Source organism: Syngnathus typhle, unplaced genomic scaffold, assembly GCF_033458585.1.
Source record: "Syngnathus typhle isolate RoL2023-S1 ecotype Sweden unplaced genomic scaffold, RoL_Styp_1.0 HiC_scaffold_228, whole genome shotgun sequence".
In the NCBI taxonomy this organism is placed as follows: domain Eukaryota; kingdom Metazoa; phylum Chordata; class Actinopteri; order Syngnathiformes; family Syngnathidae; genus Syngnathus; species Syngnathus typhle.
In genome coordinates, this window is record NW_026872132.1 from 40,001 (window position 1) to 62,500 (window position 22,500).

Here is a 22,500-nt window from a genome sequence, read left to right on the forward strand (position 1 = left end):
GAAAGACGCCTCCCGCAACGCGGTAGTCGGGAAAGGCTATTCGGATAGTCGAGCAGAGTTGCGACAACACATCCCGCGGTGCCGTCTGGTTAGGCAAGGGTTTGAGAAACAGCATTCGCGGTAGACCGGCGCGGCCGGCGGACACCCACGCGGCGTGCCGCAATCGGATCGCGCGCTCGGCCTCCGTTGATTTCCTCTAGGTGGGTGATTCGGGGCGTCTCGGTCTCGCTGCCGTTCGGTCGCGCCAAGGCCTGCGGGGGCGGCGCGTAGCGCACGCTCTCGCGGCGGCCGAGGCGCTAGAGTGCGACCCGCAAGTGGGGAGGAACCGTCCACCCAACGCCGGCGCGAGCCGGGGCCGGTGGGGGCCCTACCAAGGCGGGTCATGAGTGCCAGTCGGTCAGTTCGGGAGAAGGGGAGGGTACTCGGAGGCCCGCCGGGAGCAGACGGGGGTCCGGAAGCTGAGGGGGGTGAAGGACGGCGGCCGGGAGCAGACGGCCGTCCCCGGGAGGGGGTGTTCGTTCACGTGCGGACGCCGGGAGCAGGCGGCCGTCACGCGATTCTGCCAACCGTTCCTACCGGCCTGTGTTTAAGGAGGCGGCCGGTCCTCCGTCCTTGGATGGATAAGATTCGCAGATTTTCGCCCGGCCTGTGTTTAAGGAGGCGGCCGGTTCCCTCCTTCCTTCCTTTCTTGGATGTATAACATTCGCAGATTTTCGCCCGGCCGGTGGTTTAAGGAGGCGGCCGGTCCTCCCTCCTTGGATGTATAACATTCGCAGATTTTCGCCCGGCCTATGTTTAGTGAGGCGACCGGTCCTCCCTCCTTGGATGTATAACATTCGCATATTTTCGCCCGGCCGGTGGTTTAAGGAGGCGGCCGGTCCTCCCTCCTTGGATGTATAACATTCGCAGATTTTCGCCCGGCCTATGTTTAGTGAGGCGACCGGTCCTCCGTGGAGAGCGACCCGCAAGTGGGGAGGAACCGTCCACCCAACGCCGGCGCGAGCCGGGGCCGGTGGGGGCCCTACCAAGGCGGGTCTCATTGCCTGTCGGTCAGTTCGGGAGAAGGTGGGGGTACTCGGAGGCCCGCCGGGAGCAGACGGGGGTCCGGAAGGTGAGGGGGTGAAGGACGGCGGTCGGGAGCAGACGGCCGTCCCCGGGAGGGGGTGTTCGTTCACGTGCGGACGCCGGGAGCAGGCGGCCGTCACGCAATTCTGCCAACCGTTCCCACCGGCCTGTGTTTAAGGAGGCGGCCGGTCCTCCACGAGAAGAATTCTGCCAAACGTTCCACCGGCCTGTGTTTAAGGAGGCGGCCGGTCCTCCCCGTCGTTCCGCCGGCTTGTGTTTAAGGAGGCGGCCGGTCCTCCACGAGAAGAATTCTGCCAAACGTTCCACCGGCCTGTGTTTAAGGAGGCGGCCGGTCCTCCCCGTCGTTCCGCCGGCTTGTGTTTAAGGAGGCGGCCGGTCCTCCACTATTCCTTCCTTGGATGGAAAGCATGTAGCACTTTGAAAATTTTCGAGCACTGTGACACTTTGAAAATTTTCGAGAGTTTTTGTACTTAGAAAATTTTTCGCTCTTGCACTTCCAGAGTGCTTTGCGGTAGCTCCTAGGTTCGCTGTCCGAGCATGTGAACACTTTTTGGGGGGGAACACATCGCTAGAGACACCAGCCGCCTGGTTCTCGGGGCCAAAACTTGTGTTCCCCACACTCGTTCTGACTATATTTTGCGATTTGGGGGTAAAGGTAATGAGTACAGTGACTAGGGGGACCAACTCATCGTACTCTGGCGCACCAACAGACCAAAGCTGGTACTGCACTTACCCCTGGTACCCCAACGCCTGGTACCTGACGGGCGAGAGGCTGATTTTTCGCTATTTGCGGCCGACCGAGGGAACCAGACAAAGCGGACACTTTACGGCGCAAGAGCCGTTGGCACTTAGAAATTTTTCGACAAAGTTGGCGCGAGCTCCAGAAGGAGAGGCTGATTTTTCGCTATTTGTGGCCGACCGAGGGAACCAGGCAAAGCGGACACTTTACGGCGCAAGAGCCGTTGGCACTTAGAAATTTTTTGACAAAGTTGGCGCGAGCTCCAGAAGGAGAGGCTGATTTTTCGCTATTTGTGGCCGACCGAGGGAACCAGGCAAAGCGGACACTTTACGGCGCAAGAGCCGTTGGCACTTAGAAAATATTCGCCAAAGTTGGCACGAGCTCCAGAAGGAGAGGCTGATTTTTCGCTATTTGTGGCCGACCGAGGGAACCAGACAAAGCGGACACATTACGGCGCAAGAGCCGTTGGCACTTAGAAAATATTCGCCAAAGTTGGCACGAGCTCCAGAAGGAGAGGCTGATTTTTCGCTATTTGTGGCCGACCGAGGGAACCAGACAAAGCGGACACTTTACGGCGCAAGAGCCGTTGGCACTTGCGCGAGCTCCAGAAGGAGAGGCTGATTTTTCGCTATTTGTGGCCGACCGAGGGAACCAGACAAAGCGGACACATTACGGCGCAAGAGCCGTTGGCACTTAGAAAATATTCGCCAAAGTTGGCACGAGCTCCAGAAGGAGAGGCTGATTTTTCGCTATTTGTGGCCGACCGAGGGAACCAGACAAAGCGGACACTTTACGGCGCAAGAGCCGTTGGCACTTGCGCGAGCTCCAGAAGGAGAGGCTGATTTTTCGCTATTTGTGGCCGACCGAGGGAACCAGACAAAGCGGACACTTTACGGCGCAAGAGCCGTTGGCACTTAGAAAATATTCGCCAAAGTTGGCACGAGCTCCAGAAGGAGAGGCTGATTTTTCGCCGTTTGTGGCCGACCGAGGGAACCAGACAAAGCGGACACTTTACGGCGCAAGAGCCGTTGGCACTTAGGCGAGCTCCAGAAGGAGAGGCTGATTTTTCGCTATTTGTGGCCGACCGAGGGAACCAGGCAAAGCGGACACATTACGGCGCAAGAGCCGTTGGCACTTAGAAAATATTCGCCAAAGTTGGCACGAGCTCCAGAAGGAGAGGCTGATTTTTCGCTATTTGTGGCCGACCGAGGGAACCAGGCAAAGCGGACACTTTACGGCGCAAGAGCCGTTGGCACTTAGAAATTTTTTGACAAAGTTGGCGCGAGCTCCAGAAGGAGAGGCTGGTTTTTCGCTATTTGTGGCCGACCGAGGGAACCAGGCAAAGCGGACACATTACGGCGCAAGAGCCGTTGGCACTTAGGCGAGCTCCAGAAGGAGAGGCTGATTTTTCGCTATTTGTGGCCGACCGAGGGAACCAGGCAAAGCGGACACATTACGGCGCAAGAGCCGTTGGCACTTAGGCGAGCTCCAGAAGGAGAGGCTGGTTTTTCGCTATTTGTGGCCGACCGAGGGAACCAGGCAAAGCGGACACATTACGGCGCAAGAGCCGTTGGCACTTAGGCGAGCTCCAGAAGGAGAGGCTGATTTTTCGCTATTTGTGGCCGACCGAGGGAACCAGGCAAAGCGGACACTTTACGGCGCAAGAGCCGTTGGCACTTAGAAATTTTTTGACAAAGTTGGCGCGAGCTCCAGAAGGAGAGGCTGGTTTTTCGCTATTTGTGGCCGACCGAGGGAACCAGGCAAAGCGGACACATTACGGCGCAAGAGCCGTTGGCACTTAGGCGAGCTCCAGAAGGAGAGGCTGGTTTTTCGCTATTTGTGGCCGACCGAGGGAACCAGGCAAAGCGGACACATTACGGCGCAAGAGCCGTTGGCACTTAGGCGAGCTCCAGAAGGAGAGGCTGATTTTTCGCTATTTGTGGCCGACCGAGGGAACCAGGCAAAGCGGACACATTACGGCGCAAGAGCCGTTGGCACTTAGGCGAGCTCCAGAAGGAGAGGCTGGTTTTTCGCTATTTGTGGCCGACCGAGGGAACCAGGCAAAGCGGACACATTACGGCGCAAGAGCCGTTGGCACTTAGGCGAGCTCCAGAAGGAGAGGCTGATTTTTCGCTATTTGTGGCCGACCGAGGGAACCAGGCAAAGCGGACACTTTACGGCGCAAGAGCCGTTGGCACTTAGAAATTTTTTGACAAAGTTGGCGCGAGCTCCAGAAGGAGAGGCTGGTTTTTCGCTATTTGTGGCCGACCGAGGGAACCAGGCAAAGCGGACACATTACGGCGCAAGAGCCGTTGGCACTTAGGCGAGCTCCAGAAGGAGAGGCTGGTTTTTCGCTATTTGTGGCCGACCGAGGGAACCAGGCAAAGCGGACACATTACGGCGCAAGAGCCGTTGGCACTTAGGCGAGCTCCAGAAGGAGAGGCTGATTTTTCGCCGTTTGTGGCCGACCGAGGGAACCAGGCAAAGCGGACACATTACGGCGCAAGAGCCGTTGGCACTTAGGCGAGCTCCAGAAGGAGAGGCTGGTTTTTCGCTATTTGTGGCCGACCGAGGGAACCAGGCAAAGCGGACACATTACGGCGCAAGAGCCGTTGGCACTTAGGCGAGCTCCAGAAGGAGAGGCTGATTTTTCGCCGTTTGTGGCCGACCGAGGGAACCAGGCAAAGCGGACACATTACGGCGCAAGAGCCGTTGGCACTTAGGCGAGCTCCAGAAGGAGAGGCTGGTTTTTCGCTATTTGTGGCCGACCGAGGGAACCAGGCAAAGCGGACACATTACGGCGCAAGAGCCGTTGGCACTTAGGCGAGCTCCAGAAGGAGAGGCTGGTTTTTCGCTATTTGTGGCCGACCGAGGGAACCAGGCAAAGCGGACACATTACGGCGCAAGAGCCGTTGGCACTTAGAAAATATTCGCCAAAGTTGGCACGAGCTCCAGAAGGAGAGGCTGATTTTTCGCTATTTGTGGCCGACCGAGGGAACCAGGCAAAGCGGACACATTACGGCGCAAGAGCCGTTGGCACTTAGGCGAGCTCCAGAAGGAGAGGCTGGTTTTTCGCCGTTTGTGGCCGACCGAGGGAACCAGGCAAAGCGGACACATTACGGCGCAAGAGCCGTTGGCACTTAGGCGAGCTCCAGAAGGAGAGGCTGGTTTTTCGCTATTTGTGGCCGACCGAGGGAACCAGGCAAAGCGGACACATTACGGCGCAAGAGCCGTTGGCACTTAGGCGAGCTCCAGAAGGAGAGGCTGATTTTTCGCCGTTTGTGGCCGACCGAGGGAACCAGGCAAAGCGGACACATTACGGCGCAAGAGCCGTTGGCACTTAGGCGAGCTCCAGAAGGAGAGGCTGGTTTTTCGCTATTTGTGGCCGACCGAGGGAACCAGGCAAAGCGGACACATTACGGCGCAAGAGCCGTTGGCACTTAGGCGAGCTCCAGAAGGAGAGGCTGGTTTTTCGCTATTTGTGGCCGACCGAGGGAACCAGGCAAAGCGGACACATTACGGCGCAAGAGCCGTTGGCACTTAGAAAATATTCGCCAAAGTTGGCACGAGCTCCAGAAGGAGAGGCTGATTTTTCGCTATTTGTGGCCGACCGAGGGAACCAGGCAAAGCGGACACATTACGGCGCAAGAGCCGTTGGCACTTAGGCGAGCTCCAGAAGGAGAGGCTGGTTTTTCGCCGTTTGTGGCCGACCGAGGGAACCAGGCAAAGCGGACACATTACGGCGCAAGAGCCGTTGGCACTTAGGCGAGCTCCAGAAGGAGAGGCTGGTTTTTCGCTATTTGTGGCCGACCGAGGGAACCAGGCAAAGCGGACACATTACGGCGCAAGAGCCGTTGGCACTTAGGCGAGCTCCAGAAGGAGAGGCTGGTTTTTCGCTATTTGTGGCCGACCGAGGGAACCAGGCAAAGCGGACACATTACGGCGCAAGAGCCGTTGGCACTTAGGCGAGCTCCAGAAGGAGAGGCTGATTTTTCGCCGTTTGTGGCCGACCGAGGGAACCAGGCAAAGCGGACACATTACGGCGCAAGAGCCGTTGGCACTTAGGCGAGCTCCAGAAGGAGAGGCTGGTTTTTCGCTATTTGTGGCCGACCGAGGGAACCAGGCAAAGCGGACACATTACGGCGCAAGAGCCGTTGGCACTTAGGCGAGCTCCAGAAGGAGAGGCTGGTTTTTCGCTATTTGTGGCCGACCGAGGGAACCAGGCAAAGCGGACACATTACGGCGCAAGAGCCGTTGGCACTTAGGCGAGCTCCAGAAGGAGAGGCTGATTTTTCGCCGTTCGTGGCCGACCGAGGGAACCAGGCAAAGCGGACACATTACGGCGCAAGAGCCGTTGGCACTTAGAAAATATTCGCCAAAGTTGGCACGAGCTCCAGAATGAGAGGCTGATTTTTCGCCGTTTGTGGCCGACCGAGGGAACCAGGCAAAGCGGACACATTACGGCGCAAGAGCCGTTGGCACTTAGGCGAGCTCCAGAAGGAGAGGCTGATTTTTTCGCTATTTGTGGCCGACCGAGGGAACCAGGCAAAGCGGACACATTACGGCGCAAGAGCCGTTGGCACTTAGAAAATATTCGCCAAAGTTGGCACGAGCTCCAGAATGAGAGGCTGATTTTTCGCCGTTTGTGGCCGACCGAGGGAACCAGGCAAAGCGGACACATTACGGCGCAAGAGCCGTTGGCACTTAGGCGAGCTCCAGAAGGAGAGGCTGATTTTTTCGCTATTTGTGGCCGACCGAGGGAACCAGGCAAAGCGGACACATTACGGCGCAAGAGCCGTTGGCACTTAGAAAATATTCGCCAAAGTTGGCACGAGCTCCAGAATGAGAGGCTGATTTTTCGCCGTTTGTGGCCGACCGAGGGAACCAGACAAAGCGGACACATTACGGCGCAAGAGCCGTTGGCACTTAGGCGAGCTCCAGAAGGAGAGGCTGATTTTTTCGCTATTTGTGGCCGACCGAGGGAACCAGGCAAAGCGGACACATTACGGCGCAAGAGCCGTTGGCACTTAGAAAATATTCGCCAAAGTTGGCACGAGCTCCAGAATGAGAGGCTGATTTTTCGCCGTTTGTGGCCGACCGAGGGAACCAGACAAAGCGGACACATTACGGCGCAAGAGCCGTTGGCACTTAGGCGAGCTCCAGAAGGAGAGGCTGATTTTTCGCTATTTGTGGCCGACCGAGGGAACCAGGCAAAGCGGACACTTTACGGCGCAAGAGCCGTTGGCACTTAGAAAATATTCGCCAAAGTTGGCACGAGCTCCAGAAGGAGAGGCTGATTTTTCGCCGTTTGTGGCCGACCGAGGGAACCAGACAAAGCGGACACATTACGGCGCAAGAGCCGTTGGCACTTAGGCGAGCTCCAGAAGGAGAGGCTGATTTTTCGCTATTTGTGGCCGACCGAGGGAACCAGGCAAAGCGGACACTTTACGGCGCAAGAGCCGTTGGCACTTAGAAAATATTCGCCAAAGTTGGCACGAGCTCCAGAATGAGAGGCTGATTTTTCGCCGTTTGTGGCCGACCGAGGGAACCAGACAAAGCGGACACATTACGGCGCAAGAGCCGTTGGCACTTAGGCGAGCTCCAGAAGGAGAGGCTGATTTTTCGCTATTTGTGGCCGACCGAGGGAACCAGGCAAAGCGGACACTTTACGGCGCAAGAGCCGTTGGCACTTAGAAAATATTCTGAAATTCTCACCGACCTCCGTGGTGGAGAGGCCGAATTTTCGACATTCGTGGCCGACCGGGGAACCGTCGCCACTCGGACAACTTGTGCGGCAGCCCTCGGTGATTTTAGGACCGCTTTTTCACCCTCGCTGTCCGACCGGAGAACCGTCGTAGCTCGGACAGTTCGTGTGCCAGCATCCGCTGGCACTTAGAAAATTTTAAAAAAGAAAAAAATAGTCTTCTGCATATACGTTCTGACTATATTTTGCGATTAGGGGGTAAAGGTAATGAGTACAGTGACTAGGGGGACCAACTCATCGTACTCTGGCGCACCAACACGCCAAGGTTGGTACTGCACTTAGGCTGATTTTTGCGCTATTCGCGGCCGACCGGGGAACCAGCGCGGAGCGGACACATTACGGCGAATGAGCCGTTGGCACTTAGAAAATTTTTGAGCTTTTTTCGAACTTCCGTGAGGCTGATTTTGCGCTATTCGCGGCCGACCGGGGAACCAGCGCGGAGCGGACACATTACGGCGAATGAGCCGTTGGCACTTAGAAAATTTTTGAGCTTTTTTCGAACTTCCGTGAGGCTGATTTTGCGCTATTCGCGGCCGACCGGGGAACCAGCGCGGAGCGGACACATTACGGCGAATGAGCCGTTGGCACTTAGAAAATTTTTGAGCTTTTTTCGGACTTCCGTGTGGAGCTTTGGGGCCGTTCCGCCTAACTTTTTATGCCCGATTAGGCTTCCAGGGAGGCGGCTAAGCATTATTGACCAATCATGGAGCTTTTTTGGGACTTCCGTGTGGAGCTTTGGGGCCGTTCCGCCTAGCTTTTTATGCCCGATTAGGCTTCCAGGGAGGCGGCTAAGCATTATTGACCAATCATGGAGCTTTTTTGGGACTTCCGTGTGGAGCTTTGGGGCCGTTCCGCCTAACTTTTTATGCCCGATTAGGCTTCCAGGGAGGCGGCTAAGCATTATTGACCAATCATGGAGCTTTTTTGGGACTTCCGTGTGGAGCTTTGGGGCCGTTCCGCCTAGCTTTTTATGCCCGATTAGGCTTCCAGGGAGGCGGCTAAGCATTATTGACCAATCATGGAGCTTTTTTGGGACTTCCGTGTGGAGCTTTGGGGCCGTTCCGCCTAACTTTTTATGCCCGATTAGGCTTCCAGGGAGGCGGCTAAGCATTATTGACCAATCATGGAGCTTTTTTGGGACTTCCGTGTGGAGCTTTGGGGCCGTTCCGCCTAGCTTTTTATGCCCGATTAGGCTTCCAGGGAGGCGGCTAAGCATTATTGACCAATCATGGAGCTTTTTTGGGACTTCCGTGTGGAGCTTTGGGGCCGTTCCGCCTAGCTTTTTATGCCCGATTAGGCTTCCAGGGAGGCGGCTAAGCATTATTGACCAATCATGGAGCTTTTTTGGGACTTCCGTGTGGAGCTTTGGGGCCGTTCCGCCTAGCTTTTTATGCCCGATTAGGCTTCCAGGGAGGCGGCTAAGCATTATTGACCAATCATGGAGCTTTTTTGGGACTTCCGTGTGGAGCTTTGGGGCCGTTCCGCCTAGCTTTTTATGCCCGATTAGGCTTCCAGGGAGGCGGCTAAGCATTATTGACCAATCATGGAGCTTTTTTGGGACTTCCGTGTGGAGCTTTGGGGCCGTTCCGCCTAGCTTTTTATGCCCGATTAGGCTTCCAGGGAGGCGGCTAAGCATTATTGACCAATCATGGAGCTTTTTTGGGACTTCCAGCCGGTGCTTTGGGGGCCTTCCCCCTCACTTTCTACGCCCGATTGGGCTTCCAGGGACGCGGCTAAGCATTTTTAACAGAAATGGAGCTTTTTGCGGAGCTCCAGCCGGTGCCACCGGCAGGCCGTGCACGCGGACGAGATGACCGAAAGAAGCTCCAGGAGAGCGGATGGACGCTTTTTAAGCACCGAGGCGGAGATCGCGGAGCTTTAATAGACTTCCAGCGGGCCCAAAGCGGCCAGGCAGACGGCGCAGCGCGACCTGGTACCTCGCACGGGACGCATCGCCCCCCCCGCGCACAGTTCCAGGGGGCCGGGATGACGTTTCAAAGCTGCCGCTGCAGCTGCGGCGGGGAGTGGCCTCCCTCCGGTGGACACGACGAGTAAATGACACCGGCCGCTGACGCAAACCCACGCCGGACAGGAGAGCTCAAAAGCCGGGTAACATTTCAAGGAAGACCCCCCCTGCGCAGACCTCCACTAGGCCGGGATGACTGTTCAGCTGTGGCGGGGAGTGGCCTCCCTCCGGTCGGCACGACGAGTAAATGACACCGGCCGCTGACGCAAACCCACGCCGGACAGGAGAGCTCAAAAGCCGGGTAACATTTCAAGGAAGACCCCCCCTGCGCAGACCTCCACTAGGCCGGGATGACTGTTCAGCTGTGGCGGGGAGTGGCCTCCCTCCGGTCGGCACGACGAGTAAATGACACCGGCCGCTGACGCAAACCCACGCCGGACAGGAGAGCTCAAAAGCCGGGTAACATTTCAAGGAAGACCCCCCCTGCGCAGACCTCCACTAGGCCGGGATGACTGTTCAGCTGTGGCGGGGAGTGGCCTCCCTCCGGTCGGCACGACGAGTAAATGACACCGGCCGCTGACGCAAACCCACGCCGGACAGGAGAGCTCAAAAGCCGGGTAACATTTCAAGGAAGACCCCCCCTGCGCAGACCTCCACTAGGCCGGGATGACTGTTCAGCTGTGGCGGGGAGTGGCCTCCCTCCGGTCGGCACGACGAGTAAATGACACCGGCCGCTGACGCAAACCCACGCCGGACAGGAGAGCTCAAAAGCCGGGTAACATTTCAAGGAAGACCCCCCCTGCGCAGACCTCCACTAGGCCGGGATGACTGTTCAGCTGTGGCGGGGAGTGGCCTCCCTCCGGTCGGCACGACGAGTAAATGACACCGGCCGCTGACGCAAACCCACGCCGGACAGGAGAGCTCAAAAGCCGGGTAACATTTCAAGGAAGACCCCCCCTGCGCAGACCTCCACTAGGCCGGGATGACTGTTCAGCTGTGGCGGGGAGTGGCCTCCCTCCGGTCGGCACGACGAGTAAATGACACCGGCCGCTGACGCAAACCCACGCCGGACAGGAGAGCTCAAAAGCCGGGTAACATTTCAAGGAAGACCCCCCCTGCGCAGACCTCCACTAGGCCGGGATGACTGTTCAGCTGTGGCGGGGAGTGGCCTCCCTCCGGTCGGCACGACGAGTAAATGACACCGGCCGCTGACGCAAACCCACGCCGGACAGGAGAGCTCAAAAGCCGGGTAACATTTCAAGGAAGACCCCCCCTGCGCAGACCTCCACTAGGCCGGGATGACTGTTCAGCTGTGGCGGGGAGTGGCCTCCCTCCGGTCGGCACGACGAGTAAATGACACCGGCCGCTGACGCAAACCCACGCCGGACAGGAGAGCTCAAAAGCCGGGTAACATTTCAAGGAAGACCCCCCCTGCGCAGACCTCCACTAGGCCGGGATGACTGTTCAGCTGTGGCGGGGAGTGGCCTCCCTCCGGTCGGCACGACGAGTAAATGACACCGGCCGCTGACGCAAACCCACGCCGGACAGGAGAGCTCAAAAGCCGGGTAACATTTCAAGGAAGACCCCCCCTGCGCAGACCTCCACTAGGCCGGGATGACTGTTCAGCTGCGGCGGGGAGTGGCCTCCCTCCGGTCGGCACGACGAGTAAAGCTATTTAGGAAAATCTGAGATAAATATCACTTGCATAATAATTTGGAACACGGTCCCGTGTTCCAAATTATTATGCAAAATGTATTTAGACACCAGCAATCGCACTTAGATTTGTTTCTTTTTTCTTTCTTTTAGCTTCCATAATGTTACCGGGCGCTGACGCAAACCCACGCCCGGCAGGAGAGCTCAAAAGCCGGGTAACATTTCAAGGAAGACCCCCCCTGCGCAGACCTCCACTAGGCCGGGATGACTGTTCAGCTGTGGCGGGGAGTGGCCTCCCTCCGGTCGGCACGACGAGTAAATGACACCGGCCGCTGACGCAAACCCACGCCGGACAGGAGAGCTCAAAAGCCGGGTAACATTTCAAGGAAGACCCCCCCTGCGCAGACCTCCACTAGGCCGGGATGACTGTTCAGCTGTGGCGGGGAGTGGCCTCCCTCCGGTCGGCACGACGAGTAAATGACACCGGCCGCTGACGCAAACCCACGCCGGACAGGAGAGCTCAAAAGCCGGGTAACATTTCAAGGAAGACCCCCCCTGCGCAGACCTCCACTAGGCCGGGATGACTGTTCAGCTGTGGCGGGGAGTGGCCTCCCTCCGGTCGGCACGACGAGTAAATGACACCGGCCGCTGACGCAAACCCACGCCGGACAGGAGAGCTCAAAAGCCGGGTAACATTTCAAGGAAGACCCCCCCTGCGCAGACCTCCACTAGGCCGGGATGACTGTTCAGCTGTGGCGGGGAGTGGCCTCCCTCTGGTCGGCACGACGAGTAAATGACACCGGCCGCTGACGCAAACCCACGCCGGACAGGAGAGCTCAAAAGCCGGGTAACATTTCAAGGAAGACCCCCCCTGCGCAGACCTCCACTAGGCCGGGATGACTGTTCAGCTGTGGCGGGGAGTGGCCTCCCTCCGGTCGGCACGACGAGTAAATGACACCGGCCGCTGACGCAAACCCACGCCGGACAGGAGAGCTCAAAAGCCGGGTAACATTTCAAGGAAGACCCCCCCTGCGCAGACCTCCACTAGGCCGGGATGACTGTTCAGCTGTGGCGGGGAGTGGCCTCCCTCCGGTGGACACGACGAGTAAATGACACCGGCCGCTGACGCAAACCCACGCCGGACAGGAGAGCTCAAAAGCCGGGTAACATTTCAAGGAAGACCCCCCCTGCGCAGACCTCCACTAGGCCGGGATGACTGTTCAGCTGTGGCGGGGAGTGGCCTCCCTCCGGTCGGCACGACGAGTAAATGACACCGGCCGCTGACGCAAACCCACGCCGGACAGGAGAGCTCAAAAGCCGGGTAACATTTCAAGGAAGACCCCCCCTGCGCAGACCTCCACTAGGCCGGGATGACTGTTCAGCTGTGGCGGGGAGTGGCCTCCCTCCGGTCGGCACGACGAGTAAATGACACCGGCCGCTGACGCAAACCCACGCCGGACAGGAGAGCTCAAAAGCCGGGTAACATTTCAAGGAAGACCCCCCCTGCGCAGACCTCCACTAGGCCGGGATGACTGTTCAGCTGTGGCGGGGAGTGGCCTCCCTCCGGTCGGCACGACGAGTAAATGACACCGGCCGCTGACGCAAACCCACGCCGGACAGGAGAGCTCAAAAGCCGGGTAACATTTCAAGGAAGACCCCCCCTGCGCAGACCTCCACTAGGCCGGGATGACTGTTCAGCTGTGGCGGGGAGTGGCCTCCCTCCGGTCGGCACGACGAGTAAATGACACCGGCCGCTGACGCAAACCCACGCCGGACAGGAGAGCTCAAAAGCCGGGTAACATTTCAAGGAAGACCCCCCCTGCGCAGACCTCCACTAGGCCGGGATGACTGTTCAGCTGTGGCGGGGAGTGGCCTCCCTCCGGTCGGCACGACGAGTAAATGACACCGGCCGCTGACGCAAACCCACGCCGGACAGGAGAGCTCAAAAGCCGGGTAACATTTCAAGGAAGACCCCCCCTGCGCAGACCTCCACTAGGCCGGGATGACTGTTCAGCTGTGGCGGGGAGTGGCCTCCCTCCGGTCGGCACGACGAGTAAATGACACCGGCCGCTGACGCAAACCCACGCCGGACAGGAGAGCTCAAAAGCCGGGTAACATTTCAAGGAAGACCCCCCCTGCGCAGACCTCCACTAGGCCGGGATGACTGTTCAGCTGTGGCGGGGAGTGGCCTCCCTCCGGTCGGCACGACGAGTAAATGACACCGGCCGCTGACGCAAACCCACGCCGGACAGGAGAGCTCAAAAGCCGGGTAACATTTCAAGGAAGACCCCCCCTGCGCAGACCTCCACTAGGCCGGGATGACTGTTCAGCTGTGGCGGGGAGTGGCCTCCCTCCGGTCGGCACGACGAGTAAATGACACCGGCCGCTGACGCAAACCCACGCCGGACAGGAGAGCTCAAAAGCCGGGTAACATTTCAAGGAAGACCCCCCCTGCGCAGACCTCCACTAGGCCGGGATGACTGTTCAGCTGTGGCGGGGAGTGGCCTCCCTCCGGTCGGCACGACGAGTAAATGACACCGGCCGCTGACGCAAACCCACGCCGGACAGGAGAGCTCAAAAGCCGGGTAACATTTCAAGGAAGACCCCCCCTGCGCAGACCTCCACTAGGCCGGGATGACTGTTCAGCTGCGGCGGGGAGTGGCCTCCCTCCGGTCGGCACGACGAGTAAAGCTATTTAGGAAAATCTGAGATAAATATCACTTGCATAATAATTTGGAACACGGTCCCGTGTTCCAAATTATTATGCAAAATGTATTTAGACACCAGCAATCGCACTTAGATTTGTTTCTTTTTTCTTTCTTTTAGCTTCCATAATGTTACCGGGCGCTGACGCAAACCCACGCCCGGCAGGAGAGCTCAAAAGCCGGGTAACATTTCAAGGAAGACCCCCCCTGCGCAGACCTCCACTAGGCCGGGATGACTGTTCAGCTGTGGCGGGGAGTGGCCTCCCTCCGGTCGGCACGACGAGTAAATGACACCGGCCGCTGACGCAAACCCACGCCGGACAGGAGAGCTCAAAAGCCGGGTAACATTTCAAGGAAGACCCCCCCTGCGCAGACCTCCACTAGGCCGGGATGACTGTTCAGCTGTGGCGGGGAGTGGCCTCCCTCCGGTCGGCACGACGAGTAAATGACACCGGCCGCTGACGCAAACCCACGCCGGACAGGAGAGCTCAAAAGCCGGGTAACATTTCAAGGAAGACCCCCCCTGCGCAGACCTCCACTAGGCCGGGATGACTGTTCAGCTGTGGCGGGGAGTGGCCTCCCTCCGGTCGGCACGACGAGTAAATGACACCGGCCGCTGACGCAAACCCACGCCGGACAGGAGAGCTCAAAAGCCGGGTAACATTTCAAGGAAGACCCCCCCTGCGCAGACCTCCACTAGGCCGGGATGACTGTTCAGCTGTGGCGGGGAGTGGCCTCCCTCTGGTCGGCACGACGAGTAAATGACACCGGCCGCTGACGCAAACCCACGCCGGACAGGAGAGCTCAAAAGCCGGGTAACATTTCAAGGAAGACCCCCCCTGCGCAGACCTCCACTAGGCCGGGATGACTGTTCAGCTGTGGCGGGGAGTGGCCTCCCTCCGGTCGGCACGACGAGTAAATGACACCGGCCGCTGACGCAAACCCACGCCGGACAGGAGAGCTCAAAAGCCGGGTAACATTTCAAGGAAGACCCCCCCTGCGCAGACCTCCACTAGGCCGGGATGACTGTTCAGCTGTGGCGGGGAGTGGCCTCCCTCCGGTGGACACGACGAGTAAATGACACCGGCCGCTGACGCAAACCCACGCCGGACAGGAGAGCTCAAAAGCCGGGTAACATTTCAAGGAAGACCCCCCCTGCGCAGACCTCCACTAGGCCGGGATGACTGTTCAGCTGCGGCGGGGAGTGGCCTCCCTCCGGTCGGCACGACGAGTAAATGACACCGGCCGCTGACGCAAACCCACGCCGGACAGGAGAGCTCAAAAGCCGGGTAACATTTCAAGGAAGACCCCCCCTGCGCAGACCTCCACTAGGCCGGGATGACTGTTCAGCTGTGGCGGGGAGTGGCCTCCCTCCGGTCGGCACGACGAGTAAATGACACCGGCCGCTGACGCAAACCCACGCCGGACAGGAGAGCTCAAAAGCCGGGTAACATTTCAAGGAAGACCCCCCCTGCGCAGACCTCCACTAGGCCGGGATGACTGTTCAGCTGTGGCGGGGAGTGGCCTCCCTCCGGTCGGCACGACGAGTAAATGACACCGGCCGCTGACGCAAACCCACGCCGGACAGGAGAGCTCAAAAGCCGGGTAACATTTCAAGGAAGACCCCCCCTGCGCAGACCTCCACTAGGCCGGGATGACTGTTCAGCTGCGGCGGGGAGTGGCCTCCCTCCGGTGGACACGACGAGTAAATGACACCGGCCGCTGACGCAAACCCACGCCGGACAGGAGAGCTCAAAAGCCGGGTAACATTTCAAGGAAGACCCCCCCTGCGCAGACCTCCACTAGGCCGGGATGACTGTTCAGCTGTGGCGGGGAGTGGCCTCCCTCCGGTCGGCACGACGAGTAAATGACACCGGCCGCTGACGCAAACCCACGCCGGACAGGAGAGCTCAAAAGCCGGGTAACATTTCAAGGAAGACCCCCCCTGCGCAGACCTCCACTAGGCCGGGATGACTGTTCAGCTGCGGCGGGGAGTGGCCTCCCTCCGGTCGGCACGACGAGTAAAGCTATTTAGGAAAATCTGAGATAAATATCACTTGCATAATAATTTGGAACACGGTCCCGTGTTCCAAATTATTATGCAAAATGTATTTAGACACCAGCAATCGCACTTAGATTTGTTTCTTTTTTCTTTCTTTTAGCTTCCATAATGTTACCGGGCGCTGACGCAAACCCACGCCCGGCAGGAGAGCTCAAAAGCCGGGTAACATTTCAAGGAAGACCCCCCCTGCGCAGACCTCCACTAGGCCGGGATGACTGTTCAGCTGCGGCGGGGAGTGGCCTCCCTCCGGTCGGCACGACGAGTAAAGCTATTTAGGAAAATCTGAGATAAATATCACTTGCATAATAATTTGGAACACGGTCCCGTGTTCCAAATTATTATGCAAAATGTATTTAGACACCAGCAATCGCACTTAGATTTGTTTCTTTTTTCTTTCTTTTAGCTTCCATAATGTTACCGGGCGCTGACGCAAACCCACGCCCGGCAGGAGAGCTCAAAAGCCGGGTAACATTTCAAGGAAGCTATTTAGGAAAATCTGAGATAAATATCCTTTGCATAATAATTTGGAACACGGTCCCGTGTTCCAAATTATTATGCAAAATGTATTTAAGTGTCATAAAGATTACATTTTTTGTTTTTCAAGTACTGAAATCACCCTCAGTCATGGTACAGTCCATGGTAGTCTGCCAGGTGAGCGCAATTGTAGTAATTAACAAGTCTATTTAAGTTCCGCGTTTTTAAGCGTTCGGCCATTTCGTTCAACCATGGGGAGGAAAAAGGATCTCTCTGCTGTCGAGAAGCGTGAAATCGTTCGATGCCTTGGACAAGGTATGCAGACATTCGATATTGCACGAAAGCTTAAGCGCGACCATCGAACTTTGAAGAAATTCGTCGCTGATTCGGAGCAAACGCGCGTTCGTGCAGACAAAGGCACGACAAGGAAGGTTTCTGCAAGACAAACAAATCGAATCAAGAGGGCGGCTGCAAGCATGCCACTAAAGACGAGCAAACAAATATTCGACGCTGCTGGTGCCAGTGAAGTCCCACGAACGACGAGGTGCAGGATCCTCCAGAGGCTTGCAGTTGTGCGGAAACCCTCCATTCGGCCACCCCTGAACAACGCGAACAAGCAGAAACGGCTGCAGTGGGCCCAGACTTACATGAAGACAAATTTTCAGACAGTCCTGTTCACCGACGAGTGCCGTGCCACCTTGGATGGGCCAGGTAGGGTTTTTTAAGTTTTTCCTTGCACTTTTGAGAGCTCAGGGGATGCTTTGAGAATAATTGTCAATTTCTGTCTATGTGAAGCCCTTTGAGACTGCTTGTGATTTAGGGCTATACAAATAAACTTGATTTGACTTGACTTTACAGATGGATGGAGTCGTGGATGGTTGGTGGACGGCCACGATAGCCCAACAAGGCTGCGGCGTCAGCAGGGAGGTGGCGGAGTGATGTTTTGGGCCGGAATCATGGGGAGAGAGCTGCTTGGCCCCTTTAGGGTCCCTGAAGGCGTCAAAATTACGTCTGTTAACTACGTGGAATTTCTGACTCAACACTTCTGTCCATGGTACAACAGGAAGAACCGTGCTTTCCGTCAAAAGATCATCTTCATGCATGACAATGCACCGTCTCATGCTGCAAGAAATACGTCAACGTCTTTGGCATCTATGGGAATAAAGGGAGAGAAACTGATGGTGTGGCCCCCATGCTCCCCTGACCTCAATCCTATTGAAAACTTGTGGAGCATCGTCAAGCAGAAAATCTACGAAGGTGGGAGGCAGTTCAATTCCAAAGAGCAGCTCTGGCAGGCTATTCTTAGATCCTGCCAAGAAATTCAACCAGAAACTGTACAAAAACTCACAAGTTCAGTGGATGGAAGAATCGTGAAGCTGCTGTTGAACAAAGGGTCCTATGTTAAAATGTAACTTTGTTTTTTATTGAAATAAAGGGTCCTATGTTAAAATGTAACTTGTTTGTCTTTTCTTTGAAATAGCTTTTGATTTCAGTAAATATGACCTCCTAATGCTGTAAATTCTTAAGATGGGCATTTCAGTTCATAAAAACCTATAAAATGTTATAAAACTCTGTTGTGCGTAATAATGTGGAACAGTGCATTTTAAGTTTTTTATTTTTTAAAAATTCTGTGATCATTCGGAGGTTTGTTCAATAAAATTAGAATTCATCAAAATAATGGTTGATGACTTGAAAATTATGCTGACTCATTTTGCATCGACTATTTAGGAAAATCTGAGATAAATGTCACTTGCATAATAATTTGGAACACGGTGTAAGTGCGATTGCTGGTGTATTTACTCGTCGTGTCCACCGGAGGACGGCAAATCCCCGCCGCAGCTGCAGCGGCAGCGCTTAAATGTCTTCCCGGCCGCCTGGAACTCTGCACGGGGCGTGTTTCGTCCCGCGCAGCGGTACCAGATCGCGCTGCGCCGTCAGCCGAGCCGCGCGCGGTCCGCTGGAAGTCTACACTGTGTTCCAAATTATTATGCAAATTGTATTTATGTGTCATAAAGATTACATTTTTTGTTTTTCAATTAAACTCATGGATGGTATTACGTGTCAGGGCTCTTTGGATCACTGAGATCAATCTCAGACACCGGGGATCATTACCGGCCAGTTGAGCCCAAATTAAGGAAAAACTACTTAAGAATGGTGTTCCACATTATTAAGCAGATAATTTGAAGTTCGCTTTGAGCAGTGGCGGACGCCAACCCACGACCGGTGGGAGAGCTCGGAGGGCGGATGGGCTTTCAAGGAAGCCCCCCAGGCCGGTCCCACTCGCACTTAGAATTTTTTTTTTTTTTGGCTTCCATAATGTACCGGGCGCGGACGCGAAACCCACGCCGGGCAGGAGAGCTCGAAAGGCGGCTAAGCATTCAAGGAAGCACCGTCTGGAGCTTCAGAGCCGTTCCGCCTGACTTTTAACGTAGAGTACCGGGCGCAAACCACTAACTCAAGCCCGGCATGGCAGCTCGAAAGGCGGCTAAGCATTCAAGGAAGCACCGTCTGGAGCTTCAGAGCCGTTCCGCCTGACTTTTAACGTAGAGTACCGGGCGCAAACCACTAACTCAAGCCCGGCATGGCAGCTCGAAAGGCGGCTAAGCATTCAAGGAAGCACCGTCTGGAGCTTCAGAGCCGTTCCGCCTGACTTTTAACGTAGAGTACCGGGCGCAAACCACTAACTCAAGCCCGGCATGGCAGCTCGAAAGGCGGCTAAGCATTCAAGGAAGCACCGTCTGGAGCTTCAGAGCCGTTCCGCCTGACTTTTAACGTAGAGTACCGGGCGCAAACCACTAACTCAAGCCCGGCATGGCAGCTCGAAAGGCGGCTAAGCATTCAAGGAAGCACCGTCTGGAGCTTCAGAGCCGTTCCGCCTGACTTTTAACGTAGAGTACCGGGCGCAAACCACTAACTCAAGCCCGGCATGGCAGCTCGAAAGGCGGCTAAGCATTCAAGGAAGCACCGTCTGGAGCTTCAGAGCCGTTCCGCCTGACTTTTAACGTAGAGTACCGGGCGCAAACCACTAACTCAAGCCCGGCATGGCAGCTCGAAAGGCGGCTAAGCATTCAAGGAAGCACCGTCTGGAGCTTCAGAGCCGTTCCGCCTGACTTTTAACGTAGAGTACCGGGCGCAAACCACTAACTCAAGCCCGGCATGGCAGCTCGAAAGGCGGCTAAGCATTCAAGGAAGCACCGTCTGGAGCTTCAGAGCCGTTCCGCCTGACTTTTAACGTAGAGTACCGGGCGCAAACCACTAACTCAAGCCCGGCATGGCAGCTCGAAAGGCGGCTAAGCATTCAAGGAAGCACCGTCTGGAGCTTCAGAGCCGTTCCGCCTGACTTTTAACGTAGAGTACCGGGCGCAAACCACTAACTCAAGCCCGGCATGGCAGCTCGAAAGGCGGCTAAGCATTCAAGGAAGCACCGTCTGGAGCTTCAGAGCCGTTCCGCCTGACTTTTAACGTAGAGTACCGGGCGCAAACCACTAACTCAAGCCCGGCATGGCAGCTCGAAAGGCGGCTAAGCATTCAAGGAAGCACCGTCTGGAGCTTCAGAGCCGTTCCGCCTGACTTTTAACGTAGAGTACCGGGCGCAAACCACTAACTCAAGCCCGGCATGGCAGCTCGAAAGGCGGCTAAGCATTCAAGGAAGCACCGTCTGGAGCTTCAGAGCCGTTCCGCCTGACTTTTAACGTAGAGTACCGGGCGCAAACCACTAACTCAAGCCCGGCATGGCAGCTCGAAAGGCGGCTAAGCATTCAAGGAAGCACCGTCTGGAGCTTCAGAGCCGTTCCGCCTGACTTTTAACGTAGAGTACCGGGCGCAAACCACTAACTCAAGCCCGGCATGGCAGCTCGAAAGGCGGCTAAGCATTCAAGGAAGCACCGTCTGGAGCTTCAGAGCCGTTCCGCCTGACTTTTAACGTAGAGTACCGGGCGCAAACCACTAACTCAAGCCCGGCATGGCAGCTCGAAAGGCGGCTAAGCATTCAAGGAAGCACCGTCTGGAGCTTCAGAGCCGTTCCGCCTGACTTTTAACGTAGAGTACCGGGCGCAAACCACTAACTCAAGCCCGGCATGGCAGCTCGAAAGGCGGCTAAGCATTCAAGGAAGCACCGTCTGGAGCTTCAGAGCCGTTCCGCCTGACTTTTAACGTAGAGTACCGGGCGCAAACCACTAACTCAAGCCCGGCATGGCAGCTCGAAAGGCGGCTAAGCATTCAAGGAAGCACCGTCTGGAGCTTCAGAGCCGTTCCGCCTGACTTTTAACGTAGAGTACCGGGCGCAAACCACTAACTCAAGCCCGGCATGGCAGCTCGAAAGGCGGCTAAGCATTCAAGGAAGCACCGTCTGGAGCTTCAGAGCCGTTCCGCCTGACTTTTAACGTAGAGTACCGGGCGCAAACCACTAACTCAAGCCCGGCATGGCAGCTCGAAAGGCGGCTAAGCATTCAAGGAAGCACCGTCTGGAGCTTCAGAGCCGTTCCGCCTGACTTTTAACGTAGAGTACCGGGCGCAAACCACTAACTCAAGCCCGGCATGGCAGCTCGAAAGGCGGCTAAGCATTCAAGGAAGCACCGTCTGGAGCTTCAGAGCCGTTCCGCCTGACTTTTAACGTAGAGTACCGGGCGCAAACCACTAACTCAAGCCCGGCATGGCAGCTCGAAAGGCGGCTAAGCATTCAAGGAAGCACCGTCTGGAGCTTCAGAGCCGTTCCGCCTGACTTTTAACGTAGAGTACCGGGCGCAAACCACTAACTCAAGCCCGGCATGGCAGCTCGAAAGGCGGCTAAGCATTCAAGGAAGCACCGTCTGGAGCTTCAGAGCCGTTCCGCCTGACTTTTAACGTAGAGTACCGGGCGCAAACCACTAACTCAAGCCCGGCATGGCAGCTCGAAAGGCGGCTAAGCATTCAAGGAAGCACCGTCTGGAGCTTCAGAGCCGTTCCGCCTGACTTTTAACGTAGAGTACCGGGCGCAAACCACTAACTCAAGCCCGGCATGGCAGCTCGAAAGGCGGCTAAGCATTCAAGGAAGCACCGTCTGGAGCTTCAGAGCCGTTCCGCCTGACTTTTAACGTAGAGTACCGGGCGCAAACCACTAACTCAAGCCCGGCATGGCAGCTCGAAAGGCGGCTAAGCATTCAAGGAAGCACCGTCTGGAGCTTCAGAGCCGTTCCGCCTGACTTTTAACGTAGAGTACCGGGCGCAAACCACTAACTCAAGCCCGGCATGGCAGCTCGAAAGGCGGCTAAGCATTCAAGGAAGCGACGCCGGCCGGTCCGCGGGCCAAATAGGGTCCAGTAAAGTACCGGGCGCGGCCACTAACGCCTTGTGGCGGTCGCCTTGTGGCGGTCGGGGGGTGGCGGTCGGGGCTGGCGCTTGGGGCCGGTGGCGGTCGCCTTGTGGCGGTCGCCTTGTGGCGGTCGGGGGGTGGCGGTCGGGGCTGGCGCTTGGGGCCAGTGGCGGTCGCCTTGTGGCGGTCGCCTTGTGGCGGTCGCCTTGTGGCGGTCGCCTTGTGGCGGTCGCCTTGTGGCGGTCGCCTTGTGGCGGTCGGGGGGTGGCGGTCGGGGCTGGCGCTTGGGGCCAGTGGCGGTCGCCTTGTGGCGGTCGCCTTGTGGCGGTCGCCTTGTGGCGGTCGCCTTGTGGCGGTCGCCTTGTGGCGGTCGGGGGGTGGCGGTCGGGGCTGGCGCTTGGGGCCGGTGGCGGTCGCCTTGTGGCGGTCGCCTTGTGGCGGTCGCCTTGTGGCGGTCGCCTTGTGGCGGTCGCCTTGTGGCGGTCGGGGGGTGGCGGTCGGGGCTGGCGCTTGGGGCCGGTGGCGGTCGCCTTGTGGCGGTCGCCTTGTGGCGGTCGCCTTGTGGCGGTCGGGGGGTGGCGGTCGGGGCTGGCGCTTGGGGCTGGCGTCCGCCAATAGTGGTTTAATTTCGGGAGGAAGATTGATTTTCGTCCCAAGCCCGCCGCTGGAGAAAATTTTAGGTACCAGGAGTGGATTTTTTTTGTCCACTCAGGAGGGGGACGTTGGCTGGTTTGGTGTCCGGGGGAAAGTGCTCTTTTCTC